Source organism: Pteropus vampyrus, unplaced genomic scaffold (assembly GCF_000151845.1).
Source record: "Pteropus vampyrus isolate Shadow unplaced genomic scaffold, Pvam_2.0 Scaffold12, whole genome shotgun sequence".
Lineage (NCBI taxonomy): Eukaryota > Metazoa > Chordata > Mammalia > Chiroptera > Pteropodidae > Pteropus > Pteropus vampyrus.
The window spans coordinates 10,553,522-10,571,078 of NW_011888793.1; the positions used below are offsets into that span (position 1 = coordinate 10,553,522).

The following is a 17,557-nucleotide window of genomic DNA, read 5'->3' on the forward strand; positions in this document are numbered from 1 at the left end:
GTCTGTCTGTCTCTCTCTCTCTCAAGTTTTTAAAGGCTTCCTGAAAATATCAAACAGATAATTGGTGCAGAGAGAGAAGTATGGGAAAAGAGCATAACAATTAAGGTCTGATAACAAGGGCTCAATTCTTGGTACTGTCATGTCATAAACCACCATGTCTGATCAAGTCACTTCACTTCTCTATGCTTTAGTTTCTTCTTTAATATGGACAAAAATTGAGCTGTATATTTGAAAGAGATATGGTGAGAGTAAAAGATGAGGTAATTTTTAAATCAAACCACAAATCCTCTATATTGAAGATTTCATTTCACTAAGTTACTAAGCACTGTATTTTTGCACTTTTAAATAACTACTCAAAAAAAGCATACATTCTACAGTAAATTATCACCTCATTGGAAGGTCAGCTCCATTCGACCCCAAATTTTTAAATGCACCCTCTCTCTTATACCACCATTTCTGGGTATCTGATACCACTAACTGGTTGAAGGACTCCAGCTTTAGTGTTTTTTAAAATACAAGATAAAAAAAAGATAATTTCAATATTTCTGTAAACATGAATGACAAAATAAGCATTTGCTGAGCTATTAAGTAACAGAGGTTCTAACTAAAATATCAGAAAGCTGTTAAGATGTCTCTGAAAACAGATAACACTGGCAAATTACAGAAAAATGCCTAAATGTATAAATCCTCTAAATTTAACTCCATTTACTTCATCATTTTTTGTTAACCTCTGTAGAGTTACAGACAAGTAAGTATTCCTTAACTAATAAGCAGACTTGGTTCTAAACATGCTTATAAATCACTCATTTAAAAGTTACTTTATTTTTCTATATAGGGTTAAGTATCCATAATGTTCTAAGAAAAATGTGAAAATCCACAATGTTACCTAAAGGAAAACAGAAATACTACTGTTTCAATTATACTTAGCCAACATTAATAGCACTATCATTAGAAAGGTGAGTAATATGCAAGGTGATTCTATAACCAGACTTGTCTGGATTCAATATGGATCTACTACTTATTAGTTGTGTGATCCAAGTTAAGTCATCTATCTAACTTCCTTGTGCTACGGTTTTCTCAACTACTGAAATGGGAGTAATAACAGTATCTATTAAGGTTGATGTAAAGATTAAATATGTTATTACGGATAAAGTGTTTAGAACAGTGCATGACACATGGTAATCATTCAATATTTGCTATTACGATTAAGTACATTTTAATCTAAAATGACAAGATCAGATCTCTTTCTAGAAGTCAGGTCTCTGGCATAATAACCTAGCCAGGGGAATCAAGGACTCTTGAAAGCCAGATAAAGAGGGGGAAGATATGTAATTCTTAAACCTCTTTAAACAGCAGAACTGTATTTTATTTGTTTTTCAAAATTTTTATCAAACTTTATATGAGATAAACCACTAAACCACTCATTCATCTGACAAATGTATGAAGTAACTACAACTTACTAGCCCCTACCTCTCACAGAAACTCTTAAACACCCCCTCTCTACAATTTAAAAACCAGTGCTCTAGTCCAATCAGTACAGTAGCATTATTAACAAAGCACTGTGAAGAGCAACAGTGAATGGCCTCAAAAGTAAGGCTAAGTGCTAGCAAAAGATATCTGGATCCAGATTTTCCTATAATTCAGCTCCAAATCTCCAAATTTACCCTTATACTTGTCTTATGTTTACACGTTTAAGAAACTTAAATATTAAGACCTAAAATTTTAAAGCAAAAACAGTCATTATATATTATCTAGGCCAATCTCCAAATTTCACAATTTATAAATAAATAAAAGTCCACAGAAATTCACATTAGGAAACAAAATTGAATGGTGACAGATACTGAGTTACTATATATCCTATTGTACAAGACAAGTTAGTCTGCCAAACTCAACTACTTCAAGACTAACTTGCTCTGTTTTTTGTGTCATCCATGGGTCAATTAGCTTATAGCCCGAGACCCCCAGGCTCCATGTACAATGTTTGGAGACTGAAGCCAGCAGGAATGTGGCTCTGATTCAAGGTCAATTTATGGTACTGAGCAGAACCAGTTTGTAGATCTTCAATTTGTTGCTGCTGAGACCTCTGACTCACTCACCTTAAATGTTAAATGAATCATATCAGTGTGTGCACTTGCATATTTTGGGGACCAGTTTCTCAATACAAAAATGTATAAAATGAACAAGTAGTAAGTTTTTCTACACACAGATGGACTGTACCAAGCAGTACATAAGTGCTCAGATTTGAAACAAAGACCTGAGTTCAAATTTTTGTTCAGCTGAGTGGTATCATTTAAGTTATTTAATCTTTCTAAGCTCATTGAGAAATTAATGGAAATACTGATTGAAGTATACTCACTTCATAGGGTTATTAAGGGTACTAATGCATATAAAACACTTGATACAGTGGCTTGACACACATTAAGCATTCAATTCATGTTGTTACTGATATTTTATACAAAATTCTATAAACCTGACATGGCATCAGGACTGGAACTAGGATGAGGCAAACCAGACACTAAGAGCACAAAATTTAGCTCCGAATTCCATGACAGAGTAAATCTCTTCTTAAATTTTGGTTCCCAGGCCCCATTTGCCTCACTCTAGTCCTGACCCCACAATTTCATAAAGGCCAGATGCTTACATAGTATATTTTAAAAACCTCTTCTCCCCCATTTGCCAAAATGGAGGCATAAATTACGGGGCCACCAGAAAAAAGTTACGAATCATCCAAGGCAAATTACATAGTTTTGGAATACTTAAAGAATTTGATCATCAACTGCATTTTAAAACTATTTACCAAGCTCATATTAAAATTACTTTTTATTCTCTTAGTGTACATAGATCGACTTCATAAAGACAGCTGTGGCCCAGAAGTAGACTGGGTGGCAGAGGGAAATCAAGGCCCTTCTTAAGATAATTCATAAAAGGAGATAATCTATACAGGATAATCAAAAGATGACAATAGAATCAAAGGGCTCCTTACCTCTAAATTAGCTGACAGAAAATGAGAACAACAAAAATAGCAAACACCGGCTTCTAAGATATTTCTGCACAACTGATTCAAGGGACAGAATACACATCTCTAGTTTGAAAAGCCTCAGATTTTTTCCTATTCCCAAATTTCTTCGCACCAAAACACTACCAAAAGGCACATAAATGCTGATAAAATTATTAGCCCAGAAAACAAATTGACTCTGGCTCATTTGTCTAATGCTAGATGCTAAAAAGACAGGTTTTATCTTGATAATGACATTTAACTTTACCTTTAGAACATAATTGATCTTAAATACAAATACTTTTAGTCACAAGAAGCATGAGGGAGATAGTATGGTATCTGCTTATGTTGTATATACAATTCCTCCTGTAACCCACACCTGCAAAACTGTAACTCATATTTTAAGGAAGCACACGAAAATTAAGGTAGGGCCTCAAAACTCTCTCAATATTGTCAGAATGCTGATTTTACTATGGATAAAGGCATCCACAAAGTATGTGATTTCTGAATAAAAGACCACAGCATTATTTAAAATCCTTTGGAATTACATTAATAAAACCTTACGACAATCTGAACAGTTGCAGACTAGAGGTCAGGTCTGACTCATATACCATTACCAACTAGCTTCTGTTATAGCAACCTTATATAATCTATGAAGGAAGTAGGGGTGTCATATCTTAGAGTTCTGTCATTCCTTAACTCCGATCTCCACTGGAGTTACAGCTCATCGTGAAGACAGGATGGTTGAATAAACTGGGGAAGGATGTTTCAGTGCCAGGGACCAGATGGTAAGTTAGAGAAACTATCATTTTTCCCCCTTCCTATCAGCTCTGGCATAAAATTATCAAATGAACTGATGAATGTGAAAGTACTTAATATACCAGAAAGGGGGAAAAAGAAATCAAAAGGTTAAAAAACAAAACAAATGAACAACCCCCCCGCCACCAAAATCTAGAAAAAAATGTATCAGAAAGGCTAAATATTCATATAATGGTCTTACCATCTCCTTCCTCTTCTACCCACTAACTTATAAATGCCCTAACAAGAAGTTTTATTCCTTTCTCTCTATTTCCTAGTACTTAGCACAGCACTCTGCATAGTTAGTCTAAGTCATCAACAGTTGTTAGCTAGAGATATGGTGATAAAATGTCTGATATAATCCCTACCCTTGAAGGTGTGCAGTCCTGCAGGGAAGAGAGACAATAAATAAGACATGTCAAATAAGACCTTGCCACTTTGCATTAACTACAGCAGCATACCTGTGCGTGAGCGTACACACTCATACACTTATCCTAGCAAGGTCAACAGACATGATTAACTTTTTTTTTTTTGAGTACAAAACAAAAATAACCACTGAAAAACATAGGTGATCATAATTCCATTCCATGCACATAAACCCTAGAATAAAAGAGATAAGAGACATGGATATGCAATTCCCTCTGCCAAACTTAGTCACAGTGCCTCCTCGCACAATGAGCAGCTCACCACCCTGTGGTTCCTGTATTATAACACACATATTGCTTTTCCAACACGGTCGCTGAATAACAAGTCAAACACTTCAGCTAACACTCAAAGGAAAAGTAATTCTATTCCAGTGCTAGAGAAAAAACTGGCTGTTTTGAAGTTAAGTTAGTCTCCAATGTGGTAAGCTTCAGAGGGATTTTTTGGAGTAAGTTTGAATACGAGTAATTTTGCCTGCCACACTGATTTTAGCATCTAAGAAACAACTTCTCTGTAACTGCAACTCTAAATCGAACTGCCCTCCATTCAATCATTAACATCATTTCTACAGCAATGATTAAAAATATGGTCTTGAGTCTGGCAGCCTGGATTCAAATCTTATTCCAAGCAATTACTGGTTGTGTGACCTCAGTTAAGTTGCTTAGCCTCTCTGTACTTTAGTTTCCTCGTTTAAATTGGGATAATAGTGCCTCTACTTCACAGGAGAGTTGCAAGGACTATATAAGATCATGTAAAATGCTTAGTATGATGCCTGGCACTTAGTTACTGTTCAATAAATATTGGTTATCATATTATATCCCAGTTCATCGCAAAGAAATTGTTAAGGCAGTCTCACACATAATATATATTCAATAAATATTTGATGAATGAACTGAACTATCATTATTATGCAATCTAAACTTACTTCCCATTAATTTATTTCTAAGGGACTGGCCTGAGTAAATAGTAGTGACTACCATTTAATATGTTCCACCCAATAATTCATAATCTTGATGATAAAATCCTCTTTTTTTTCTTTTTTTTTAAAATAACACTTGATTCTAGGCAACTGTAGAAGATTGAGATTGAATAGATTCAATTAACTTTTTGGGTGGTTAAAAAAAAGATTACACATAAGAAAATGTAAGAGTGACTTTCAAAAATAAGATTGTAATATTATATTACATCCAAAATGCAAATAATTTTGTTGCTAAAATGAGAAAATTGAACTTTTCATCATCATAGACAAAAATGGACCATCAAACTACACTGTTTACCTTTCTGCAAATTACTTTTATTGCTGCAATGAAGGCTCTTTCATTTTTTACATTGTGTGTGTGTATTCCTAAAACATAAGTCTCCAAGAATGAAACTTTCTGTAATATTTCAAATGTAATAATATATACAATCTATCACATTCTTAAACTTCTAAATCACTTTTACAGTTTATATTATAGTGAAAAAATTATCATAGAATTTAAAATTCTTAGTAACATGATCTATCATAATGATTTTAATAAGCCAACAACATACAAAAAACAGTACTTCTGTTTTATCCTCCACATACTGGTTATGCTAGCTAAATATTAATTTTTAATCCAAAATTCAAATAACATAAGGACTGACTTTTTTAAAAAGTAAATTTAGCACTTATCAAAGACTTATTGTTAATAATAAAAACTGGGATTGTTATCAAATTTTAAAGCCAAATGTCAGCAATCACTTTTTGACAATATTTTGTGAGAGTGAATTGATAAATTTATTAAAGTATATAAGGCTACAGTAACTCAGAGCTGTTCAATTTATTCTATGCCATTACTATAGTACTGCCAAGGATTAGAGAATTTGTTTTTGGGGTCAAAATCTAATGCGATTTATTCCTGAAATTTAGTTTGCATGTTTTTAAAATAATGCTTTTCACTCTCATATGTATCCAGGTTGAAAGCAAATAAAATATCACCATAAGACCTACTGAAATAATTTTCAAGAAGCCTGAAATATAAGCTCCTGTGAAAGAAGCACTACTTAACTTTACAAAATCACCTTGTCTCAAGAAGGTAATACTTAAAGTAAAATTCAAAGGACGATTCCAACATTAAAAATCAAAAGGAAATAAAAAAGAAAAAAGGAAATAGATTTTGTTGAAGACAAAATGAGATTAATATTAGAGTAGAATAGAATCCATTAAAAGTTATTTTTTCATGTTTGTATTTTGTTATAATGAACGTTGCTTGCAAAACAGAACAGTAATAGGGTCTCCAAAATACAAAAAGTTTGCTGTAATGGAAAACGACTCCTTTGTCACTTGCCCACAGAAAACTATCTATCCTGATTTTACAGGCCTCCAAGAAAGAACAAAAGTCTTTCTACAATTTATATTAAACTTGTGTCAATAACTCCTTTTCATCTAGGGTGGGAAGCATGTTTCTTTTACTTATATCTGTTATTTCTGTCCCTAGCAGAGTGCTGGAGCCTCTGTGCATCAATGCCCTCATTCATTCGATCATTTATTCATTCATTCAACAAGTATGTATTAGGCACTTAGTCTGTGCCAGAAACTGTTTAAGTCATAACAAATGAGAGGGCCCTGCCCAGGTACCATAAAGTCTACAGAGGGAGACAGACATTTATCAAACAAATATGGAAACAGTTAGGTTCTTATTGTGAAGATGCTGCAAAGGAAAAGTACAGAGTATGATGAAGATATCTGGGAACGTACTCTAATTTTAGGAAGGAAGGGTCAAAGAGGTCAGGAAAGGTTCCCCTGAAGAATGACATTTAAACTGAGACTTGAAAATTTACTAGGAGTTGGCCAGATTTGGAAAGGGGTGGGGAAGCAGTCCAGGCAAGAGTGCTAGAACATGTACAAAGGCCTCCCAGTCACAAAGGAGTTTATGTATCTAGCAATCGAAAGGCACAGTAAATGAGAAAGGCTGGGGATAAAAATGGAGAGCTGGATAGGAGACAAAATTGTCAGTACAAAGAGTTAAGATAGTAATAGTATTTGAAAACTGAAGTCATTTTATAGTCTTCTTCTCTTGTAAAATATATAATATAAGGGGACTGAGTCTACAATACTCAAGACCTGCAGTAAGAAGTCCTGGTGGTCTCACCAGTGACCAGTTACAACAACTCTGCACTTAATCAATCTTTACTTCTTCATGCTCTTCGTAAACATTTACTCAATATTTTACCCACTTACTGGGAATATAATAATAATCCACAGTCCTCTTTTTATGACCTTATATCCTGAAAAAGAAAGAGATAGCTGTATATTGGAGACATTCTAAGTCCTGTAAGAGATTATGTCCAAAGGCTGAAATAAGGCTCCTGCAAAACTCAAAATGAGAATATGGACACTGGTAAACTGCAAACTACTATAAAAATATAAGTGTACACATAACTCTGTGCAGATACCCAAAATGATCATAGTACTCCAGCATGTGATTGAAAGATTATAAATACGATAGAAACATAACTCCACCACTTCAAATAGGTGAAATATTATAACTATAATGGACCTCAGAAATGAAGTTAGTGGCAGAACTAAACCATGGACCAACACTAACACATGCTGAACAAGTATATTAATTGTACTTATTTTTAATTTTCTCAACTTTTAGTTCAAAAGCTCATTCCACAACCTCATACCTGCATGCCAAAAATTAGAACTCATTTCACACTTCCCCAGACAAAAAGCAAATGCCTACACTATCATCTAGAAAATACATTATTGCTTTACTATCACTCACTCATGCTCAGTTTGTGATCTACTTAAAATGATGGCATCTTTTTAATACAGCACAAAGCCAGTTTATCCCCCACATAATTTTCCATTTGTTTAGTTGGTCTTCCTTCTTTATGTACTGCCTTACTCATGGTGCTACATTACTCCTAATTTTACTTCATTCCATAAGTACCCTAAATCTCTTCTATTTTAAAGGCCATATTAATTTCCAGACCATCTTAACTTCAATCATAGGAGAACATAAGATCTCTGATCCTAGAAAGTGTTTTTGCATTCAAAAGGTGATAGTATTAAAAATTTCAGAGTACATTCAAATTGTAGCATATTTCAATGGCCAACTTACACAACAGTAAATCGTGACTGATTACCTGCTCAGTAGATAGCTGATTCTTATTTACAAACTCACTGCAAAGAAATCCTGATGTCAATGAATATACTCCAAAATTATATTAAAGAACTATCCAGTAATATTCATGAACTATAACTGGTCATATTAACAACTATACAAGATAAGACAGGAACAAGCATGCTGCTTTCTGCTAAATATGTAAAAAGTCCTATTTTTTATGTCTTTTAATGTAAAATAAGGATAAGTTAAAAACCATAGATGATGCTAAGAAAAATATATAGGAGCCTTATGTTATTTACACAAACATTCCAGAATCAAAAAAATTAGGGTAAAAGTAAATAAAAATTAACAAAATGTGATGTTACCTCCAAAAAATGCAATATAACTTCTTTTCTAGTAATGAGTACACTAAACTCTCGATGCTGTATTATTCTAAAAATGCGTAAAGTAAGTTTTGTGAAAGAATCTCAATCCCATTGTTGTCGGTTTCACAAAATGAGAGTGAAAACAAGTCCTAAGGTAGGAAAAGAATATCTTTACCTGTAAGGATAAGATATACTGTTTGACGTTCTCCTATATCATTATCTACCGTTTCAAGTGGTAGTACAGTTCATCATTTAATATACTCTTAATAAAAAAGCATTTGTAAGTTGAAATCTATTTTTTTTTTTTATTTTTCCAAAAAGTTAGAGTGCGTCCTTTTATTGAGGAAATTTCTCCCCTGTTCAAAGTCTTCGCCTCACAAACGGCTTCTTAGAAATACATAAAATGCATTACTTTGCAACTTCCTCCACCCTCCTGGAAAAACACAACCAACTCTTTCTGGTGCAGCAGCTCTAATTCAAAAGCTAGACTACAAATGGATTAGATTCAGATCTGTCCCTACGGGTGTGACCTTGGGCACGTAATTCATCCCCTTGGTTTCCTCATCGGCATCCCAAAGCGAATGTTCTTTGAAAAGAGTAAAGGTAGAAACATATCTTAAGAATTAGATCTAAGATGGTTAAGGTTTTCTGCTTAAGGAAAAATTACCTCCTTAGAGGGACCATATCATAAAAATGGAACTGAATCCGTAGGTCTCTGTCAACATCTGACTCTCCTTTCCACAGTTCTCTCTTTTCCTCAAAGGGTATAACCTGAGTCACCCCCAAAGCGACTCCCAAGCGCCCTTTCCTTCCTCCACTCCTTCCCTATCTTACTTTTAAAGCAGGGCGGGGGGAACAGCCTCTCCCCTCCCCAAGCCACACCTTTAGAGGACCCCACCCCAGGCACATCCGCCCTCTCACTTCTCCGGGGGGTACCCTTAGGGGCCAACCTCGCCCTTCCCCTCCCGCCCCACCTAGAGGAGACTTCCTGGAGGCGTTCGGACCGGAGCAGGGCAGGCGGCATTTACAAACCCGCTTTACGCCATTCGCGTAGAGTAACCTCGCTTACGCCCATAGGGCCCCATTCTGAGCCCCGTCCGCTCCGCCTGCCAGCACCAAGCCCGAGTGCCTCAGCCACAGTCCCTGTATGAGCCCAAACCTCTTCTGCTCCGCCTAGGGCTACAGGGACTGAGACAGAACAGCCACACCTTACCGGCAACTGAGGCACTCACTTCACTTTCCACCTTGGAGCCCTCTTCAACTCCCGGATCAATTCACTCCGGCGACGCCGGAAGGACCCGAGAGGAACCAGGCGTTGTCCGGAATCCTGCCCAGCCGGAGTCGCGCAGGGGCCTATGGGGACTCGTAGTTCCGCTCGCCGACATCGTCGGCAAGTTCTGTGCATGCAAGACTACAATTCCCGGCAGGTGGTGCGATGGAGCCTAAGGCGATGGGTGGGGACACTTCCAGCCAATAGTAGGAGAGTTCCCTGCCTTTGCGGGAGGAGGTGAAATGAAGAGAGAGTGCACGGAAAGAAGAAGCAGGGAGGGGTCAGCTCTCACCTGCGCCAATCAGGGTGCAGGGTTGGCCCCGCGGCAACTCACCCTTTGTGGGGGCGGTCTAGCCGTAAAAAGGAAGGAAGCAGAGTAGAGTCGGGGGGAAGAGTTCGAAGTAGGGACTGTGGGATCACTGAGCTGTGGACGCAGCGTGGGTGGAAAGGGAGCATCGGGAGAATCGCTGGGGAGGAGGGAGGGCGCGGTGTGGGGACGCATCCCGGTCGGAGGAGCAGGCACACCCGGCGACCAGACCTGTGGGTCGAGGAGGGATAGGTTGAGCCTGGACTTCTCGCAGAGGCGCCGGGGCAGGGCGGGAGGCAGCTCCAGGTGTGAGGCCACCGAGTGAGAGGAGAAGGGTCCCCAGGGGGAGGGAAGCGGCAGAACAACTGCAGAAGTGCAGTGAGCGAAAGGTACCAGGGTAGCAGCTTCCCGCCGCCTCCTGCCTAGGCAGCATCAGGAATAGCCGGGGGAGGAGCAACAGCTGCCGAATTCGCCAACTAGAAGAGGGGGAGGCGGAGCTTGGGTCCCTGTAGCCGCCGAAGGCGCAGTCTGGACTGTAGTTTCCCGGGAGAGGCAAGAGCAGAAAGAGCGGAGCCGAGCGCAGTCCTTGGAGCATCAGCTCCCGCATCCCGCCAGGGTTTGCAGGTGTGTGGGAGGTAAGCGTGGGTGCTTCTCTGGTGTCCACACACTGCACGGGAGAAATCATCTTCCAATAGGAATTATAACAAGGCACGGCTAAAAACAGTCTCTGACTCGCGTTAGAGAACTGGTGCAACCCTTTTAGGTGAAATGTACGTTTTTGGACTTTAAGTGCGGGGGTGGGGGGAAGCGAAAGGTGGCTTGACTCTGGGTATAAAGGGCGTGGTTAGTGTTTCTGATTTGAGTTGTACTATCAAAACTGTTCTGGGATTCAGGAGAGCCCTGCTAATTGGGAATAAGGTGGATGCTATCTGGATAGGTGCGTAGCTGGCAAAAAAAAAAAAAAATGTCATTGCTACAGGATTACTTCAGAACTCTTTAACTAGGAAAATAACTTTGCATTCTTCAACGTCTACCCTTTACGTTTTTTTATCAGATTGTCCTGCTACCGACCTGTTTCCCAGGGTGGTTGTACTGCTGGTTCCTAGAATTGAAAGAGATCTGTGTTAAAGAAGCAAGTGTAGGCAGAAATAATTAAGATAGACTGAATCTATCAGAAGTATAACTTTTGCCAGCAATAATGTAAAAATGTGTTTTAATAGATGGATACTTAGCTTTTTTTTTTTTTACAGTGGCTCTAGATATTGAAACAAAGACCGGGACTCAGCCTATGTTAGGAACGTATGATGTACTTCATTGTTGCTCCTTATTCTCTCATTTGTGTCCGGTAATATTTGTACAGTTTAAAAAACAAAAGTACAAGAAAAGCTGTGCGAGGATCTTTTCTGTTTAGAGAATATGTGCTCATAGATTACCCTTAGAATGTGTTATGATGGCTTCAGATTTAAAACACATTTAATAGTATCATAAAATAATAATTCATTGTTGGTATTAAACCATGTGTTATTTCTTTGAATGTAATTAAATACCTATGGGTGAAATATGTTTAATACTACGTAAAGATGAAAGTCGCACATACCTTTGTGTAACAAAGGCAAAATTACAGCCTTTTTTAGAAAAGTAGATAAAAAAACAATTTTTCTAATTTTTTTTTTGTTACAGAGGTTCCCCAGGTTACATAGCTTTTAATCATAGCAGATTGCAGCACATTTTGCTCTGAAATACGTTCATTGTGACAGTTGTATATTTCAGAGTCTGCCTGAATACTTTAATCTGGATTTATTTGAACTAAGGTCAATAAAATGGAGTAATTATCTTCTATTTTCTTGTTTTCATGCTTTCTTGACTTAAGATTTTTGGATTTTATTTCTGTGAGGCACACAAAAATTCCTTTTTGAAAAGAAATGGCTGGAAGGAATTCTATTCATAGCTTAAAGTTCATTCCTACGGAATGTTACTACTGATAAGCCTAAGTGACTTATCAATGTATTTACGCCTCCCTTACAGGACCCTTTCCCACACTCTCATATGCCAGAGAAATATATAGACTGACAGATCTTAGGAAAAACAGCTGCTTTTAGATTGTCCCCAAGCAGATTAGGTAAGTATTAGAAGCAGCAGAGACCTCAGAATAAAGAAAAAGCAACAGTATTCTTTAAACTTTGCAGCCATGGTAAGGATCTGATTTTTATCTTTGCTATATCACCTCAGAGTCTATTAATTCACATAGCTGATATGACCCTGTGAAAATGATTATAGTGAGGCTTGGAAAAGATTGTTTGCCCTTGTTATTTGTGATTAAGTAGATTGTCCGAATCAGTCCTAGAATCTCTTTCAGGCTCTGCTACTGATTCATTTTGTGAAATTGAACATTTGCTGTCATTGGTGTATTTCTCCCCTGTAATAATAATAATTAATAATAATACTGGCAATGGTGTTCTTTCAGAGTCTTTATTAAAACACCTTTTTGAAAGAGTTTGGTTGGGAGTCAGTTAATAATCAAGTAAAAGGATAGAAAATAAATATCAAATTTGAAATTCAGATGTACTTTGAATCCCAACTATTTATAGGTCTTCTACTCTAAGGTATCATAAAAGATAGAATATTGGTAGGAATGAATGAGTTTGCGATATTAAAGTACCGGATTTTTTTGCCTGTTTCCAAGATTTGAACCCTTTTTATGTCATTGAAAAAGATTAGGTTGCTATATCATTTGGGAGTAAGATCATGTTTTTATGAGGGAGAAAATCATTAGCGATATTTAATACTTGTGTATTTGTTATGTTGAACTGGACACATTTTATAAATTGATGTTCACATTAAATCTCAGCTAATCTGAAGAGTTCTTGATTGTATGTTACTGGTGTTTAGAAGGTTCATTACATTACAGTTTATAATTTTATGTAAAGTACTACTTATGTTAAAAGCATGTTTGTTCTGCTTTTGATTTTTACTACTTGTGTATGGCTATCAGTGACTATATGACATGATGAAAAGGAAAAACGAATGAAGGCAGAATGTCTCTTGAATGGAAGATGTTCTAGGATTAATGTTCTTTAGCCAAAAATCTTGGTTAATTTCAAATTACAAAATATATTTTGGACTTTTTAAAATTTAAAATTCTAACTGTAAGCCTATTAGCATAGATTTTTTCTTTCTAAGGAGGATTCATCGATGCATGTAGCACTAAAGAGCAAGACTTAAAAGTTCAATATCAAATGGATTTGGTGGGATGGGGAGAGGGGAGGGGCTTTACAAGTGGGGATAGATACAAAGAAAATTGTTTGAGAAACATACCCTTAGCAAGAGAAAAAGATTTTGTCTTTTTTGTTAAATGCCTATAAGTGATTCCATGGTCCTCCCCACACCAATCATTAATTTCTAGAGGTTTATATTTATAGTGAGATACAGTACTTTCCTACATCATCATTTTAATTGGAGTCAGTTTGACATTAATTCATTAGATTTTGAATAATCATGAGTTATTGAAGCAAAGCAGAAAAGATTGTGCATGTATATAGTCACTTTAAGTGAAACTTATTATTTGGACATAATATTAAAAAACAAAAACCTAAAATAATATTTTGCACCTTAATAACAGAGATACTTGAACTAGACACTAAAGATAAGCAAGAGCCACACATATACACCCACCTCCTTTTAAAGCAAACTCTTAAGGTTAAACACTGCTTTGGGGATCAGGATTATTATACAAAGATAAGGATTTATTTTTGTTTGCAATTTTACCTGTAATGTTTTCAGAATTTAGCCCCTAAAGTTTGTTGAGTATATCTTAAGCAATTAGATTATTAGATCCTGCAGACTATATCCTTTTTTTCTATCTCCTGCTGGTTCTGAGCTCCTTATATCATGCTCAGCATGAAGAGGTAGCCCTATAACCTCTTACTGAATTAGAACCATTGACCAATAAGTCTTTATACATTGAGACATCTTGCACTTTGATAGACAAGGATCAGTTGACCTTACAAAATTATTACTGTAGATTAGGCCTACTGAGAATGTCTTTGTGCTGGTTAGCCTTTGCAAAAATGTCGATTGAGCCCAATTTGATTCAAACTGTGTGGGCCGCAAAAAGACATCTACAACTTTGCATGTTAGTGTTTCTAAATTCATTTCATGGATAGCGAATGTGGGTGAGAGGAAAAGGCTCTCCACCCTTGGCACCCAAGGTCTCCATTTTACAGTCACGGAAGCCTCTGTATGCCTAACCCCCATTTTACCTCAAGTAAAATATCTTTGTTAAAGCTTATCTATAAAGAGCATATTTCACTCTATAAAAACTGAATTTGCTCTTCTATTTTTCTAATCATTCCTTCCAGAAAAAAAACAAAAACAAAAAACAAGAAAAGAAGTCAGACTAATTATGTTTAAGTGCATGTGGAGTTGGACATTTATTGTTTTTTTGCATTCGACCTTCTAGGAACAAATTAATCTGATTGGTGTTAGAATTAAGAATTCAAGTGTGATTTTCATTTTATTATTATAAAGCCTGAGAAATTCTAGTTAATTATAAATAATTCCTTAGTACTCAATTAAATAATAACAGACATTTAACTGCCTTTTGTTTGTATTTTAACATACTTTTACTAGCATGCTAATAGGTACAAATTGGTTTAGAAATGATGATTGATCTTCCTTCTTGTTCTTTTGGCATTACTGTTAACGCTTAGCACTGTGCCTTGTGTAGAATTGGCTGAGTTCATAATTGTCTTCACCAGATGCTTAGTATCTTCAGAACTAAGACTGAGTTTCAGTTATTTTTGTACTTATACATAGTTTATACTTGGTAACAATTTGTTCAAATATTTGACAACCTATAACAGAGCATCATTTTACGTTTTTCACAAACAAGTACAACTGGAAAAATAAATTTTTCCTAGTCGTCTGTTTTAGTACCACATTTAGCTCTCTGCCCACAACAGTTGCTTATATATAGCTAAATATAAATATCACTGTCTCATTGGATTTCTGAATGAATAGAGCAAATATTGCTATGAACTGCAATCTTGCATATGAGTGTATACTTTATATATAAATTTATTAATTGGATGTCACTTGGAATTTGTGTGGTCTCTCCTTGCCTCTAGAACTTTACTGACTTAAAGATGTACTTTTAAATAACACTTCCTACATACATACTTTCTAGGACTTTCTTTTCTTGACACAAAGAAATAGAGACTTGGAGAAAAATAGATGTATGTAATATGAGGCTTTATTTTAATTAAAATTTAACTGGTTTTGAATGTTCTGTTTTCAGTGAACGGTTGCATTGGGAGGCCCTTTTTTATCAAGCTTATTAAACTTAAATTACACAGGTATTTGTCATATACCTGTGTAATTTCATGTCATAGCCAGCATGAGAAGGGGTGAGTTCTGAGATTTGGCATTAACAGTGCTCAGTGCTGGCATTCTGTACAGCATAGCTGCTGAAATGTGCATGGTACCTCAAAGTCCAGCCACTGCTTCAAGGGCCCCTTCTGGTTTAGTCTAGGAAGGGAGCCTTCTGAGCTTTTTATAGCTTGTTAGTGTGGAAAAGAAGGCAGATGGAATTTACTTTGATTTAATCTCCTCATTTTCTTAAGTGTATTGTTTTTCCCATATATGTCTCAGACCAGATTTCTCAGTGACAGTAACTCAGGTTTCACAGAGTGCTCTCTATAACACAGTCTAGCAATTCAGTGATTACCTAACAACTTTGTAGTTCAACCTTTCCCCCGCTACCCCAGCGTCTTGGCTTCATTTGAATGGACCTGGAAGAGCTCACTGGAACACGTTTGATATTTTGCCTCACATTGAATTGCTTCTGTCATTTTTTTGATAACCTAAATTTTGTTTTGAAAAACTAGTTTTTTATAAGGTCTTTTAACCCTATGTGACTTGAAGAGTTAATTTTATTATTTTTCTACCTTCTAGTAGTATGCTATAGATACTATAGTATGATGTATAATTTTTGCCATTCACCTGAATTAAATCAGTTATTGGAGCATTTAATTCTTATGTATTTCACAAAGCAATTTAAAATCATTGAAGCAATTAATGTTTTTTAGATACATTCAGCCTTCCAGTTAAGAAACCTCTACAAAATAGCCTAATTGCTTACAGTTATCCAATCACTTGTTCTATGTTTAAAGCAGATTAAACTGTATTTTATGTCATATCATTTGCCATATAATACTGGATGAAATTTGTACACTACCAGTATTCTCACCATGCAAAATGGTATAATTTTTGTTTTTGCTAAATCAGGGAGCCTTAAAAAAATTATATTATGAGCTCTTGAGCACAAGGTACATTAACTAAATCTATGTCAGAAAGGTAATTTTTCTATATTTCAAAGGTTCTGATATGTTCTTTTAAAAATAAAATGCTAATAACTTAAAATTATAAAGACCTAATAATAACTACTCATGTTTTTAATAGAGCAGCAGAATTATCTGATAATTAGTAATATAAAATTAAACATTTTGGAGGAGAAAGAAATCTTTTTATCTGAGATTATCTTAAAAGCAAATTTTTACTCACATTATGTGTCCCAAAAGTAATCGACAGTTTTAAAAATAGTTTTAAAGTATGTATCAATTAGAAATGCTTTCAGCTAAAAGTTTAATGCACAATGACATAAAACAATAGAGATTTATTTTTGCAGAACAAGAAGTATAGAGGAAAGTATTTACTTTTTGTTTAGAGGCTCAATTTTGTCACAGTTTCGTCTTCATGCTTTCTCTAATGCTTGCTGCAATATGGATACTTCTGCTGACCCAGATATCACATTCTAGTTCAGGGCAGGAAGAACAAGGAATGGTTGTACCTATTGAGTCTTTCCCTTTTAATTGGGAAGTAAACGTATTTCCAATGACCTCCAGCAAATGTCCACTGTGGACTTAATAAAGCCCACGGCATGTGGCTGCCCCTAGCTAAAGACATGTTGAGATGTCAAGGACTTTTGGTCTTCATGGTAGATAAAGCAAAAGAACAGTGGTTTGAGAATGATTTTTGGGTAACCAGTCAATAGTTTGAGACATAATCTGATAATTAAAAACATGTTAACTTTAAATCGTATTCCTTATTCTGGCTCAATGCCTCCTGTATGTTTGTTTTATCCCCAGGTTATAAAACTCTAATCTTACACCATATTTTCACTTCCATGACTACCAAATTTCAAGTCTCTGGGCAAAGGCATTCCTCAGAAACTTGGTATCTCTGGTTAAAAAGTCATTTAGCCCATACATCATTTAATACTTGTCCTGTACTTTTCATTACAGA

At 36.0% G+C, this 17,557-nt stretch overlaps 2 protein-coding genes across 5 annotated transcripts in view; one reads left to right on the forward strand and one right to left on the reverse strand.

Moving 5' to 3' along the window:
• The window catches only part of PDCD10 (programmed cell death 10), a 44,480-nt gene extending 34,390 nt beyond the window's left edge, over nt 1-10,090 (reverse strand). Inside the window, exon 1 of one of the 3 annotated variants that reach the window (XM_023524597.1) lies at nt 9,892-10,090. The gene's annotated coding sequence lies outside the window, so the exon portion shown is untranslated. The remainder of the gene's footprint in view (nt 1-9,891) is intronic. The other 2 variants (XM_011380013.2, XM_011380017.2) reach the window with 2 other exon arrangements.
• Nucleotides 10,091-10,240: 150 nt separating this feature from the next.
• The window catches only part of SERPINI1 (serpin family I member 1), a 65,757-nt gene continuing 58,440 nt past the window's right edge, over nt 10,241-17,557 (forward strand). Inside the window, exon 1 of one of the 2 annotated variants that reach the window (XM_011380024.2) lies at nt 10,241-10,890. The gene's annotated coding sequence lies outside the window, so the exon portion shown is untranslated. The remainder of the gene's footprint in view (nt 10,891-17,557) is intronic. The other variant, XM_023524591.1, reaches the window with a different exon arrangement.